Genomic DNA, 14,633 nt, shown 5'->3' with positions numbered 1-14,633 from the left:
AGTTTATCGTAAAGATCTTTGTTATGGACAGCTTGGGTAACAGCGATCGCTTTCTTTGCTTCCCGGTTGGTATTGTTATAAATTTGCCAATTGGCAAGCGCCCCGTTCTGTTCTCTGTCCAGGGAGTAGCGTGACCGATACTCTGGGGCATAGGTGAGACGCTTCCTGAAAGCGGATTTAGCGCTGTTAATGTGTCGGGCAACATCCAGTTCGGTGCCCCTGTCAACAAAACCACGCTTTCCAGATATCCAAATTGATTGCTGTTTTCGATGCTCTGCCCGTTAATGTAGATAGGAAAAGTGCGATGACGCATCAAACTGAGAACCTTGGTTTTGTTGGTATTTATCTTTGGTACAGTTCTACCTGCTTCTCTTTCTAAATGCAGAGCCATTTAACCAATTTCCATGACCCAGTGAGAGAGCCGCCAGATATCATCAGCGTAGTCGAGGTGTTTGTGGAAAAATATGATTGTCTATTGGATTGCTCTCCGTTCTCCGGACAAGACAACATGCAGAACGTCACCGCCTCGGTGCAACACGTGACACTTCTCGCCATCATATGTCGCTCTGATAATAGCTATTAGTTCCTTTGAAATGCGCTCTGCGTAGAGCACTTCAAACACACTACCTGTGTACGCTATCGAAAGCTTTTTCGAAATCGATGAAGAGCAGGTGCAGCGAAGACATAAACTCCGCGCACTGTTCCAAAATGATCGATTGTTGATGTGGTCTATGCAGACGAATCCGGGAGGAAAAACCAGCCTACTATTTTAATTATTATGTTTGCGGTGGCAGGGAGCGCGCAGATACCTCTCCAATTGCCACATTAAAACGGGTCCCATTCTTTTTGTTCTTGACGATCATCCTCTTCTTCCACTCTTTGGGAAGGTCTTGGCTTCACTAGATTTCTGTATATGTGGAAGCAGCAGTAACTGTTGGTGCAGCGATAAGTAACACTGCGGGGAGACCGTCAAGATCAGCGGCTTTACTTCGTTTGAGTGCAATGATGTCCGAAATGATTTTTCTTCTGCTTGGAGGAAGAGAAGGTGACTAGTCATTTCATCCACAAGAGGAGGAGCTTCACCGGATGTAATACGATTAAAAACCGCTGTGAAGTGTTCTTTCCACCTCCTCAATTGTTAATCATTGTGGCTGAGAAGTTGACGGTTGACATCTCTCAGAGGACCATCGAAAGATGTGCGACCGCATGGAAACTCTTTCGTGATGCGGTATACATTCCTGAAATCATTCCGATCAACAGCATCTTCCGTTTTTCTGAGCATTTTTTTGTCACGGTGTACACTACGCGGGCGCGTCATGTCCGTTATCACTCGCAGCGGCCAGTAGAGCCTTCAATCCCTTCTGTTCGTCGATCAGTAAGATAGAACTCCTATTGTCGAGCGATCGATGTTGAACTTGGGGGGTCGCTGCTAACCAACCCTGCGGGAAGTGTCCGAGGAAACACGCAAGCGAAGGTAAACGGCCATCAGATGGCGATCGCTTTCGAGGCCGATGTCAGTGCCTCTCTTATTACGCACATCCAGTAGCCAACACCTAAATGTACTAATATTCGCGAAACGATCTGATTACTCGTACAGCGTCGGTCAGTTGAAACCCAGCTGACCTAATAGCAGGTTCTGTGTTCGACGAATGTGCCACCAATGATGAGAAGGTGGAAGTGGCAGAAATACATTCACCATTATCGTGACGGTCGCCAAGACGATGTCTCCCCATCATATCTCCGAGCAAGATGTTGCCATTGGCATTTCTATCACCTATCACGATCACAATATCCCTTTTAGGAAGCCTCCCCTGGATTGCGTTTAATTGCTCGAAAGAGGCATCCTTCCCTACTATATCAAAAGTCTCCGTTGATGCGTAGCATTGTACAATTATGATGCTCCTTAACCGGGACCGACATCTTGAAGTTAGTAGTCTGTTAGAACCTGGCTCCCAGGTCAAGAGAGCGCAACTTGCGGTAGAAGTCAGAAGCAACCTGACACCGGAATCGTATCAGCTACGGAGAGGAGTACTCTCCAGAGTCCCACCATCTTATTCCGCTTAAGCCCAAAAAAAGTAGCGAAAATGTAGTCAAAATCCAAGGGGCTGGGAATTGTGCTGAAATCTTCTGTGAAAACCAGAATGATTTAAAAAAAATTAGTTGAGTAACACCTAAGAAAAGAAAAAATCTTGCCTGATGGTTGCGTTCATGGCAGAGGCAACTCATCAGACGCTGCCTCACTTCTGGCCTGGGAGCATGACCGAAACTGGCACATGAGTGCGAATTATATTGAAGTGAAATCCATCCTAAGTTCAAACCTAGACCAGGCGAAGTGAATTTTTTTTTTGTTGAGGAATCCTGAGTCCCCAACTTACTTCCTCTTTTGTGGTCCACGGACTCCACTTTATGGGTTAAACACCCAAGTTCAAAGAGGAAAAATCTTGACTGACGGTTTCGTCCAGGGCAGAGGAAGTAGGTTGCTTCCCAAGTGGTCCTGTCCGCAATCAAGTGGTTGCCGACTTAGGACTTCCAACATCCTCAGCAAAAAAAAATAACACCTAAGATTTAAGATTTTAAGCAGAGAAGAGCAATGAAATTGAAAATTATCTTCAAAGTTCCCAAGGACTGACCCGAGTTCAAGAATTCAGTTTAAAATTTGCAAAGCTGTCGCACTTTTATTACTAGCACTTAAGGAAAACTGGATGGTTTGCACAACCTCACTAGTTATCGTTTAACAGATAAGTTATGGTAAATCCGTCTTCAATATACAGTTTATAATTCCAACTGTGGAAGATCAATATACCTCGACGGTTTGAATCTGTTGTGGTGTTCCGACCGGATACAATTGTAAAAGGAGAGATTAGATTAGAAGCGTCAACCACGGTCCAGTGATTTTGAGAGGTCAAACCAAATGACAGATTTAAAGTTCGGAATATCATATGCTGCTAAGCTTTTTTCATCTACCGTATATGTAATTTTTTGAAAGTAGCTAGATAGATTTAATTCGATTTGAAATCGCTTTCTATAATAGTATATACTCAACTTACATACATGCAGCTTCATATATAGGAATATCTGATTTAACGTGAACCTCTGCTAAGTATGTTACAAAATCTTCATCTAAGGTATTTATAGATTTAGGTTATAAGAAATCATTTTTCGATTTATATTATAATTTATCTTCTCAAATTGCTGCATACTTTTTGGCACCAAAAAGATAATTTAAAAAATTTAGATTTCCACACCTGTTGATATGCTAAAGAGATACTCCTTTATCACTGGAATACTATTCAAAAGTATCGATTTTCAGGTTTTCATAGTGCAGGTTTCTTGTATTGAATAAGATTTCAGTTTCATGGTACATCTTGAAATGAAACAGTTTAGTTTGAATATAGATTTCAGTAATGGTAGGTGCCGTATCTAGTCTTCATTACGCATATGTCTCAAAGAAATTTTATGAATGGATTTACGCTCTGTGAGTAGTTTTATGAGGTGATTGGCCCGCCTCGGTTATAACTTTTTTTTATTTTCATAATCACACCATTTATCATTAGCATATATTGTGTGTTAGTTTAGTTTGATGAAAGGCAAGGTATAGACCTGACTAATATGTGAAATTGCCAGTTTAGGTTATATAAGTTATAAATGCAAACTTATGTGGATTTCAGGATCGATTTCAATATTTTGTATTCGTAAACTATTCATATAATGTAGTTTCAATAATAAGCACCCCGAGAAAACAACAATTCTGGAGAGGATCACACTCCATCTCTCCCTCGGCGAGTTTGGACCCGATGCAATAAGCAATTTACTCATAGAAACTTATGAGTTTGGATTGTATAGAAGCTGCTGGTGGTACTGTTGATTTTGTCGGTATGAAAAAGGAATATTAACGTAAAATTATTATGCAACTTTATTTGAAAATAAAGCGAAATATCATTTTAGTCGTTACAAGTTCTGAAGTTGGGAAATCGATCTCCGGAAATACCGAAGGCAAGTTTACTGAAGCTCGTTATTACAAGTTCTTCATAAATTTCTTAATATCTTTTTCTACCTGGCTTTGCCATAGAGACATAGAAGGGGCGGTAACTTTGAAAGCCGTGCTTTTAACATATCTGGAGCAAAGGAAAATTTAAGTGGGGATTCCATCCTAGATTTCTCTTCCGTTCTTCTTCTTTTTCTTGAGCCTTTGTCGCCATTTAGCTCGATCGCATGCGTGGTCTGGGTGCAATCTTGAGGCTTTTAAATCCCCATCCAGCGTATCAAACCACCGTCGTTTCGGCCCGCCTTTCGGTCGCTTACCATCGTCCTCGATATTTAGACCAATCTTAGCAAGTGAATTTTCGTTAGCACATACCACCAAAGATGCCTCTCTCGCAATTTTTCCACGATCGGTGCAACCCCATAACGATTGCGGATATCCTCATTTCGGATGTGATCAAAACGTGTCACTCCATTAGTCCAACACAACATCTTCGTCTCCATTACCGCAAGACGCCGTTCATTGTCTTTTATAGATTTCTCTTTCGTTGAATATGGCATGCGGCTTTTCCAGATGCCACACTTCATATACATGATTAGACCGATTTCCATTTCGAAGGTTTTTTGGACTACGTCAGGTTGTTTCCAGATTATTTTAGGTAGTATTTTAGATGTTTTTACTTAGAATAGGAGCGTAGATCAATCTACATATCAAAACCGTTTTCCACACTGGATTTCGGCGAGAATTTCAGTATTATTTGTTGTATTGTTCTTGTTCGTCTTTTGACACACTACACGTCTTTGTTTTCTTTTATATACTATTTAAGCATGCATTTCGGTGAAAATGACGGTCCTAGTTCAAAGCATCGGAATGCACAAATCAAAAGTGCGGAATAAAATTTTGCCATATTCCGATTCCATAGCATCATATTCCCGCATCTTGCAAACTAGTTATTTGCCATGTAGCTCTCTTAAAAACCCATTCTTCTACCATTCTTACGTTGCAGGGATTATGTCAGTCACCTGTACAAACCACGTCTGCAGTGAGTAGTGAAGCTAGATTCGTTTGCATCATTCCACCTTAAGGGGTTAGTCTAGCATAGCGTCGGGAAAGTTAAACGCATTTTGGGATTTTGTAATTAAGTAAAGGGAATCGAGATGGTCATACTACCATCCAGAGTAGCCGAGGACCACCTAGAGGGAGAAGCTGTAACAAAAACCTAAAAAAATGGCAAAATTGACCATGAAGGTTGCTCGCAAATACTGAAACTCCATTCAAGCGCTCTGCCGACACGTGGCCGCGATCGTGGAAGGAAGATACACGAGAAACACAGCCTCAATCGTTATTTCTTCTGCCTCAGATCTTCGCGGCGTGAAGTTTCGTGAAGCGCGGCGTTTGAATTTTCGACCCTATCTTCTTCTCTCCACCTCCTTAGTTCGCAAAACTCACGTTTCAGGGATATTCTGAAACCTCAAAAGTGAAAATAAAAAAAAAGACGGAACCGTAGACCTCCAGAACCGAGTGCCGCGATTGAGGGGGGAAGATACAGCTGCAGTCGTTATTTCTCCTGCCTCAGGTCTTCAGTGAGGCGCAGTCTTTGAGATCTCTGAAGCCATTGCCGTGATCGAGGAGGGAAGATCTACGACGGAACATAGACTCAATAGTTATTTCTTCTTCTTCAGATCTTCAGCGAGGGGCGACCCTTGAGGTTCCCTCCCTGAAATCTGAACCTGAAAAATGAAAATAAGAAAATGGATAGTGAGCGAGTGCCGTGATGCAGTAGGGAAAATCCACGGCGGAACACAGCCTCAATCGTTATTTCTTCTGCCTCAGATCTTTCCCTCCTTCTTCTCTCCACCCCCTTAACCCGCAAAACTCACGTTTTAGGGGCATCCATGAAAAATAATGGTTGGGAGGGTGTCAGGGAAGGGCAGCCTCAAAGATCGCGCCTCACTTAAGATCTGAGGCAGAAGAAATAACGATTGAGGCTGTGATCCGTCGTGGATCTCCCACTCAATCGCGGCACCCGGGTTCGGAGATTTATGGTTCCACACGCGCCTCTTTGAAAGGCTGAAACAATTTTATCAGCAATTTTCAATTTATCGTGAATGACCACGATTTTCTAAAAAGGCTTCCGAATTTTTTTTTTTAAACTCTTTTTCAGCAGGCAAAAAGGATCGATACTGCAAAAGTAATTTTGATGTCCTTTTCATTAACTTTAAACAGAAAAGTTTGCTACAAATCCTTCTGTTATTATCGAAGTTACATCGAACTTTCACCGGGAAGTACTTTATTTAGAAACCTTAGGTAAGTGTATCGCATCCAAATTGAAGCAATTAGATATCAAGGTTTCACTCCCAGTAATATGTCTCGTTATGAAGAACTCCCTGAAAATTTACAATTTTTTTTGCGCTTTAAGACATGAGCAATGAAACTGTATTGGAAATTAGAATTATAATTAGAACCTTAACGGGTGCCATGTCTTGTCTCTTAGGTTATTTACCATCATTGTTCGAGCATGTCAGGCTCACAAGATTCATGACAGTCATTCAAAAAATTAACCCATTGCCTTCATACCAACGAAATTACCGAGGAACTCCGTTTGATCTGCGGAAATTCGGCATTGACAGTCATTTGCCTATCATATACGAGTACATACAAAAGGGAAGTACCCATCCTTGTATTATCGACGTGGTTTGATGTGCCGTATCCTAAGCAGCATCTTACTATTATATGTATATATAAGCACAGGAAGTCTAACTAACATTCTCATAATTATACAATGGTTGGATGCATTTCTCGTACTGCGTTTGATCAGGACATTATATATATATATATGGTGTTAGATGATGCGCTGCACCATTCATTTCTGTATTTATTAATGGATTTAACGCCGGTTTTCGAAAACGATTTCCTTTAAAAAAATCTCACTAACCCATAAATTCTAACAATTAAAAAATTACAGAAACTTTTAACATCAATCTATGCAAAAACAAATCATAAATAATGTTTTTATGCTTCGTCGATGATGTTCCATATACATAATTTAAACATGGAACCAGTTTTTCTGCAATTTAAGGAAAGAAAACCGTCAATTAACCTTTAAAATTAATCTAATTTTGAATATGACGGCGCGGTATTTGGAAATTTCATCAGCCTATAAATAGTGATGGAGGAGTAATTATTTTTTAAGAAAAAATAGGATCAATAGATTCTATTTTAGAAAAAAGCCATATTGTAAATAAATTTTGAATTGATAATGATGTGGATACTTGTTATCAATAAACCCGACTTTGAGAGGTTGTTATAGAGACGAGTTGCTTATAAACAATATATGCGTTCATGCTTTCCTGGTAATTTAATGAAGGTTGAACGGAATCATAGAATTGATGTTTCTTTCAACTAGTTTTATAATAAATTAGGAATAAGTAAAAAAATATTTATTTCTTCTATTGATTAACAATGTTTATTGGTTTTCAATGTTTATGAGGTTTATTAAATCGAGTAGATTCACAGTTGCAAAAGTGATCATTTCATTCGAAACCACACAGATGGGCATATTTTGGTTGGGTAATAGCTTGTGCATCTTTGTATACCAGTGAATTTTACAATGTTTTCCAGCAACTTTCTCCACCCAGACAAGTTAATGACTGTTGAAGGATTAATGTTGGGAGTCATCCCTAGGACCATGAAAGGATTACAAAAGGAAAGGAACACTGAACTTTATAAGCTAGAAATTGAAGCAGTCAATAATGAAAGGAATATGAAAAGAATTAAATAATATACCTGATTTATACTGATATTCAATGCCTTGGAATGTAATAACACCGAAGGACAATTTTCATCAATTATAACTTCGATATCAAACTTGGTAATTTAAAGTTTTATATTACAGCCAGCGTTTGATCTTGAATGAAGTGCTTTAACACACATCAAGGCCTTGATCCAATATGGATTGTTGCGCCAACGATTTTTATGATATTATAGCCTCTATATTTGCAACAGTCTATACGCCTAGAATGAACATAAGGGGGATCCCTAATTAATTTCCCTATAATGTAGTGATAAATATTTTGAAGCCTAGATATCATACAGAGGAGCCTTCGTGATTTTTTTCAAAATTTTCGGTTGGGTAGTTTTTGATAGTGGGCTCATGCGTAATCACTTAGTCACTCATATTTTATTTACCAAAACTCCACTTGCCACTTGCACTACACAATCAAAGCCAAAATTGGAAATAAAAAAATACTACTTTGACTACGAGCGTAGTGTTGTAAAACTCGATATCCGAGTGCCACGATCGAGATGGAAGGTCCAAGGCGGATCATATCCTCAATCTCCAAAAGGCATGGCCTTTGGGTTTCCCTCCCTTCTTCGACTTATACTTATATCATATATGCATATGATTCGATAGACATATATCATATTGGAAACGTCAAAACGAAAGATAGGTTTTACTGACTAAAGTATTATATATCGTACTTTGGATATTGTACCGCGTTTACTCCCCTGGTACCCACCAACGAAGGCCTATACAGAGCAATAAATTGAACATATAATATAAGATAGGTAGCGAGGTAACATTAAAAATCGAAACCATCATCGAAAGGAACATAGAATAGAATTTTTGCTTTTCCGGACTTGAAAATTTATGGAAATCGATTAACTCTTGACTATAGTCAACAACGAAATATTGAACGAAACACGGTTTTATAATAGTCAGAGGGAAACACTGGTTTTCCTGGCTCATAAATAGACGCACATCGGTGTATATTAAATAAATCAGAAACGAAACATTGTGTCCTGACTAATGTATAAAAAAATCGTTTATCTGACATTGTTTTAAAAATCTACATGGGAATACTAACATACAAAATAGGCAGCAAAAAAGTTTTTTTCATCTCGCACTATATAATTTCTGAGCTATAAAAAATACTAATAATTTGAAACAATATAATTTCTAACAAAAAAAGGCCACCGAATTATTCTATTTTGCTCACTCCATAAATTGTTATGTCCCCCTCCTCCTCAGTCATATACAAGATACACACCTCCCATGTGTAATTTGAGCTAAACCTACGCCTATAGCACATAAACTTGCACAATTTTGTTACTTAGAACAATTCCATCATTTTTTCAATCAATGCATCCCCACTTGCAAAATATTTACCAAGAGCCTCAAGACTACATAACTAAAATTACTTGTCAATAGACAAATCTTCTGTTACTAGGAACCACCAAATTTTGGAGATTACGTAGGGCAACTTTTGGACGTGGTCAAAATACGTCCTTTTGCCCGTAGTTTTTCCCTCACTGAGCCATTCATCTTTTCTTAATGAAAGTGGACCTCCAGCAAAAACACGTGCCCTGGTCAAAGATATTTCTCACAGCCTCAACAGGACCCAAAGATCTCTCAAATTTTACTCATAGCGATCGAGCATTAAAAGTTAGGACTCTATCTCTCACAATAATCATCAGCATGAATCGCAACTAAACACCTTTTCCACAGTGCATTCCCATTATCACCATTGAAATGATAATAGCACTGCAACACACCCAACCACTCCTCTATGTGCAACACCTTGCACAAAATATACTTCTGACAATTAAAAACTGGGATCTTCCACCTGATATATTACAAAATCCAACCCTCCTTTCTACATGCTAGAGTTTACGCATATAGAAAGTTGGATTCATCCCTCGACATTATTGGTTTTTCTTACATTTTCAAACAACTCACTCACATCTATATTTCTCTTTGCCGAATTACATAAAAGATAAAATAAAAATCTTGCCTTATCTACAAATAATACACATCAAAACCTGGCGAAAATTATTTCATAAATAAATATTACATATCAATATCTGAAAATAGAGATCCCAAAAACCGCATGTAGCAAAGAAAGCCCTACGTACTTGACACACGTTGATTATTCTCACCTCGATAATTAAAAGCTCATCCAGCTGATCAGTTACCTAATCGTGTTTTTCCTCATTTATGCCCCTAATTTTCACAGAAGTAAACAAATAAATTGATACCAGACACAATCTGGAAATACCTAAACCCACAATAAAACCCCTGCACATATTCATTCCCCATACTTCACGTAACAATTATCTCATAAGCAACCTCTTCTTAAATCCATGTACCTAATGTACCTGCTCATCTCAACGCAAAAAAAAACCTCAAATTACCCTAGAACATATGCTTGTTGACTCTAGGAACAACAGAGTAATTACGTCCCTAAGCTCAGGATGTCATTCCTAATTGCCCCTCTCCCCATTCCCTCAACTCAGTCCCTCTTCAAACACACACAGATCTGCACAACAGACACTCAATATAGACGAAAATTGGCAACTAAAGCCCCAAATCTCCTATCATCACCACCCACATCCACCCACGGTTCGGAACATAATCATTCAGCAAATTTTACCACATCCATTTAGGAACACTAGATGAGGTCCTTAATGGATGAGTTAAGCGTATACAAAATTTCACTTGCACAGAATGGAAAAGACCGCTGGACCAGACATAGAGGTCTAAGACCTCATCCAGACTGTCCCAAACATAGCTTACATGGCAACAAATTTAATAAATTTATTGTTCTCTGAAAACTTACATCTCCCCAACGCCCGAGCAATAACATACAAGTCACGCTTACTCTCCCTGCAATCATCGACACATGTAACATCCACATCTCTTTCAACCTTCTTGTCTCAAATCGCCCACACATCCTAGGCAAATTGAATAATAATAACTACATGCACCACAAATCCAAGATGATATCTGCTCTTGGAGCACCCCTATGTCCCGAAAATTGGATAAGCCCTTTGCTTTTTGAAGCACTTCCTCTTTCCGAATCAAACATAACATAACATCCCTGACAAACGAGTGCGGCCATCAAATAATGCCCGGTACAGATCGAGAAGAATCGCCCCAACCCTTTTAAAGTTTTGTGTAAAACAAAACCTTATTAAAATCGGTTTACTGTCTGTCTGTCTGTTAGTCTGTCTTTTTTTGTTTATAGAGGTGAAAAGCATCGAAAGCCACAGAGTGGGACTTTAACCGTCTAAGACCACTCTCCTCACCCGCTTTGCCACACAGAACTATCTGGAGACATTACACAGTGGAGCGGATTAAAGCCCTATCGGCTTACTCCTACGGTGAGAATTGATCCCTCTCCTGAATACATCTTACGGTGCCACTAACTGCATTCCACGCTTCTTGAGATTCGAGCATTCGCGGAATGACCGTTTCCACTTCTAAGCGTCTTGTCAAGAGAAGTTGAAGCGGTTCCCTCTCATTTGCAAACCTTGGACATACGAAGGGTATGTGCTCCGGGTCCTCGTATTCGTTTACACAGTGAGGACAGAAGTGAGAATTGTCATGTCCAAAACGATGAAAATACCTGCGGTATCCACCATGTCCAGTAAGAAATTGGATCAAGTGATAGTGGATATCTCCATGGGTGCGCGTAATCCAACGCCGGATATTTGGAATCAGCCTGTATGTCCACCTCCCCTTTTGATATAGAGCAAAATGGATACACACTCAACAGCTGGCTTGGTCTCTATGATATGTTGCCCCACACGAAATCGTAGAGTTTCTTGCAGTTCACGGTTGCTGACCAGTACAGCCTCAGTTTTGTGTTCCGCTAAATCGAATACATGTGATTCCAACCAATCCTTGATCAGCTTAACCGATGTCTCACATACCTAGATAACACCCTCCAGGTGTTTGTCCACTACATCAATTGTAATGTCGTCTGCATAGCCGATAAGGGTAGCTTCTCGCGGAAGATAGATGCGCAGCACATGGTCGTACATCATCTTTCAGGGTAGTGGGCCCAGCGCTGATCCTTGGGGCACTCTGCCTGTTATCAAATATTCAACTAGAGAGAGTAGAAGAGCTTTCTATCCACGAAATAATTCCTGTTGATTAGCTGAATATATGAGGGAACATTCAACTGTTGCGCTGAGTTGAAAGCATTCCCTACGTCGAGGGTGATGATGGCACAGTATTTTTTGGTACCACGCTGCCACCTTATCCCTGCAAATGCTTCCTCTGCCAAATTGACTACTGCGTTGATAGTATCCACCGTTGATCGGCGGGCACGAAAACCGTGTTGTTGTGTGGACATCCATGTTGCTTCTTTGGCAATTGGAAGCAGCCTGTTGCATTTAATACGCTCCAGCAACTTTCCAATACTGTCCAGCAAACAAATCAGATGAAACGACGATGGCTCTCCAGGTGGTTTGCCACTTTTTTCCACTGAGTTGGGAAGGTGTCCTCTTCCAAGCAGGTATTAAAAGTGCAAACTAACCTTTTAACGTCGCTGTCAAAGCCACGTTCGGTATTTCGTCCAGCCCTGGTGCTTTTTTAGCCCCTGCATTTCCGCAGGCAATGGTATGCTCATCCTCTGTTATACTTGGGATATCCATTGCGAGATGCGCTCTTTCGACCGCAATAGTGCATTTGCTTTGCTGTGGAAATAGAGCGGTCACTATTCTTTGCAATAAAACCGGGCACTTTATCTGCGAGGCCCTGCTTCCTTTCAACTTTGTCATTACCACTCTGTAGACTCCTCCGCACGGGTTGATGTCGGCCTCTTCGCAGGGTTTTTTAAAGGAATTCCGTTTACTTTCACGGATTGCCTTCCGCAGCTCTCTTCAACAAGTTTTGTACCCCGCCTTCCTCTATGAAATTGCTTGCTCATCATTTGCGCGTTCGTAGTCTCTTCTCGCTTATAGGCATATGCCACGCAGTTCGTCATTCCACCACGGTTTCGGTAATCTGTGAGCGTTATTTCTGCGCCTTGGCATAGAGGTATTACAAGCGGTAACCATATTTCTGACAATTTGCTCAGATTTTTCACTGCTTCCCTGTGGTGTGGTGCGGAACTATCCCTAAATATCTCAGTGAACATTTCCACGTCAAACATCTTTGAACTTCACTGCTTCGTTCGGCATGACTTTATGTCTTTTGGATGCTCCATTCTAATATTTTCCACTACACCAAACAGTACTCTTTGATGGTCGCTATGCTTATAGTGTTCACTAACTCGCCAGGTAATGTCTCTCATCAACGCACTGCTTACGAAGGTAATATATACCACTGAACCTATACTCTCTTTCCGGAAAGTATAGGTGCTTCCGATTTCAACGAGAACAACGTCCAGCGAATAAAAACCTTCCAGCAATATGAGCCCTCTGTTTTTAGAAACCTAGCTTCCCCATTCGGTGAACCATACGTTGAAGTCTCTCGCGATGACAATTGGGGATCGTACACTTGTGTCTAACGCTAGTTAATGTAACATTTGCTCATATTCCACGCTTGTTGCCCTTGGCGAAGCGTAGCAATCGAAAGTGCTCATTTCCTAAAAGGATCGATCCTCAGAAACCACCCAACCGAAATCTCTGAAAAAAATCACCAGGCAGCCACTATATGGTTCCTACGCTCCGAAATACCCTCCATACCGATATCTGCTCAAATAAAGTTAATAATAGTAATTGATTTTTATATAATTGCGATTCATTCAGTAGTTTTTTTTTAAGGTTTTGTGTAAACACAAAACCTTATTAAAATCGGTTTACCGTCTGTCTGTCTGTCTGTCTGTCCGTCTGTCTGTCTGTCTGCTTGTCTGTCTGTCTGTCCGTCACACGCATTTTTCTCGGAAACGGTTACAGCGATTGACACCAAATTTGGTAAAAAGGTGGGAACTGTGAACGCTCACGCATACAGTGAGTTACATCCTTTTACGTCGAATTTAAAGGGGGGTGTAATTTTTTTTTTTTCAAATATAGTCATGCGTGGTATCAAATTAAAGGTCTCAGTTAGTACTTTTCGAAAACGGTCTTAGTTTTGACATTTGTTGGAAAGGTGGGGAGTGCGGGGGGTTGAAAGTGACCATTCCTTTACGGGGGCCATTCTCAGAAACTACCAAACCCAAAAATCTGAAAAAAATCAAGAGGCTGCCACTATATGGTGCCTGGGCTCCGAAATGCCTTCCACACTGATATCTGCACAAATAAAGTTAATAATAGTATATTACTATAATTTTTAGTAATTCGCTGCAAAAGCCCCCTTAAGTTCATGTTAGCAACATGAAATTTCGCAATAATATAGGGTATAACATAGAGCATGATCTGACCAAGTTTGGTCGAAATACCGCTATTACTAACAAAGTTATAATACGTCAAAGTTGTCACCTCCTAGTAAATTCAAGACTATGAATGTCAATGTCATCCGAAAGTGGATATTCTCACATAATATATGCATATATTACGTGCTACGTACAAAGAAATACACAAAACCTTTCGTACCTGAAGCATCCAGCTTCCGGTTTCCCGACTTGTTATTCATTAAAGAAGCCTCGAAAACCACCAGAATTCACAAAAAAATGTTTAACAAGGCACCAAAAATTAAGCTTTCAATATTGTTTAATAATCCTAATTGCGCCCTCTAGCGTTGCAGCAGAAAAACACCTTTTTTTTGGAGATGGTTGTGTAAGTTGCACTGTATTTCAATGACAAACCATGTTATCGTGCTAGAAAAAATACTACGCATGCCCTTAAAATTAATACAAAATGCCGACACTTGCTACATACGAGACCACACGATCTCACACATTTTCGTAACAATCGGTCGAGC

This window comes from Hermetia illucens, chromosome 2 (assembly GCF_905115235.1).
Source record: "Hermetia illucens chromosome 2, iHerIll2.2.curated.20191125, whole genome shotgun sequence".
NCBI classification, from domain to species: Eukaryota; Metazoa; Arthropoda; class Insecta; order Diptera; family Stratiomyidae; genus Hermetia; species Hermetia illucens.
The sequence above is the reverse complement of the archived record's forward strand: the minus strand, read 5'-3'. Positions refer to the sequence as shown.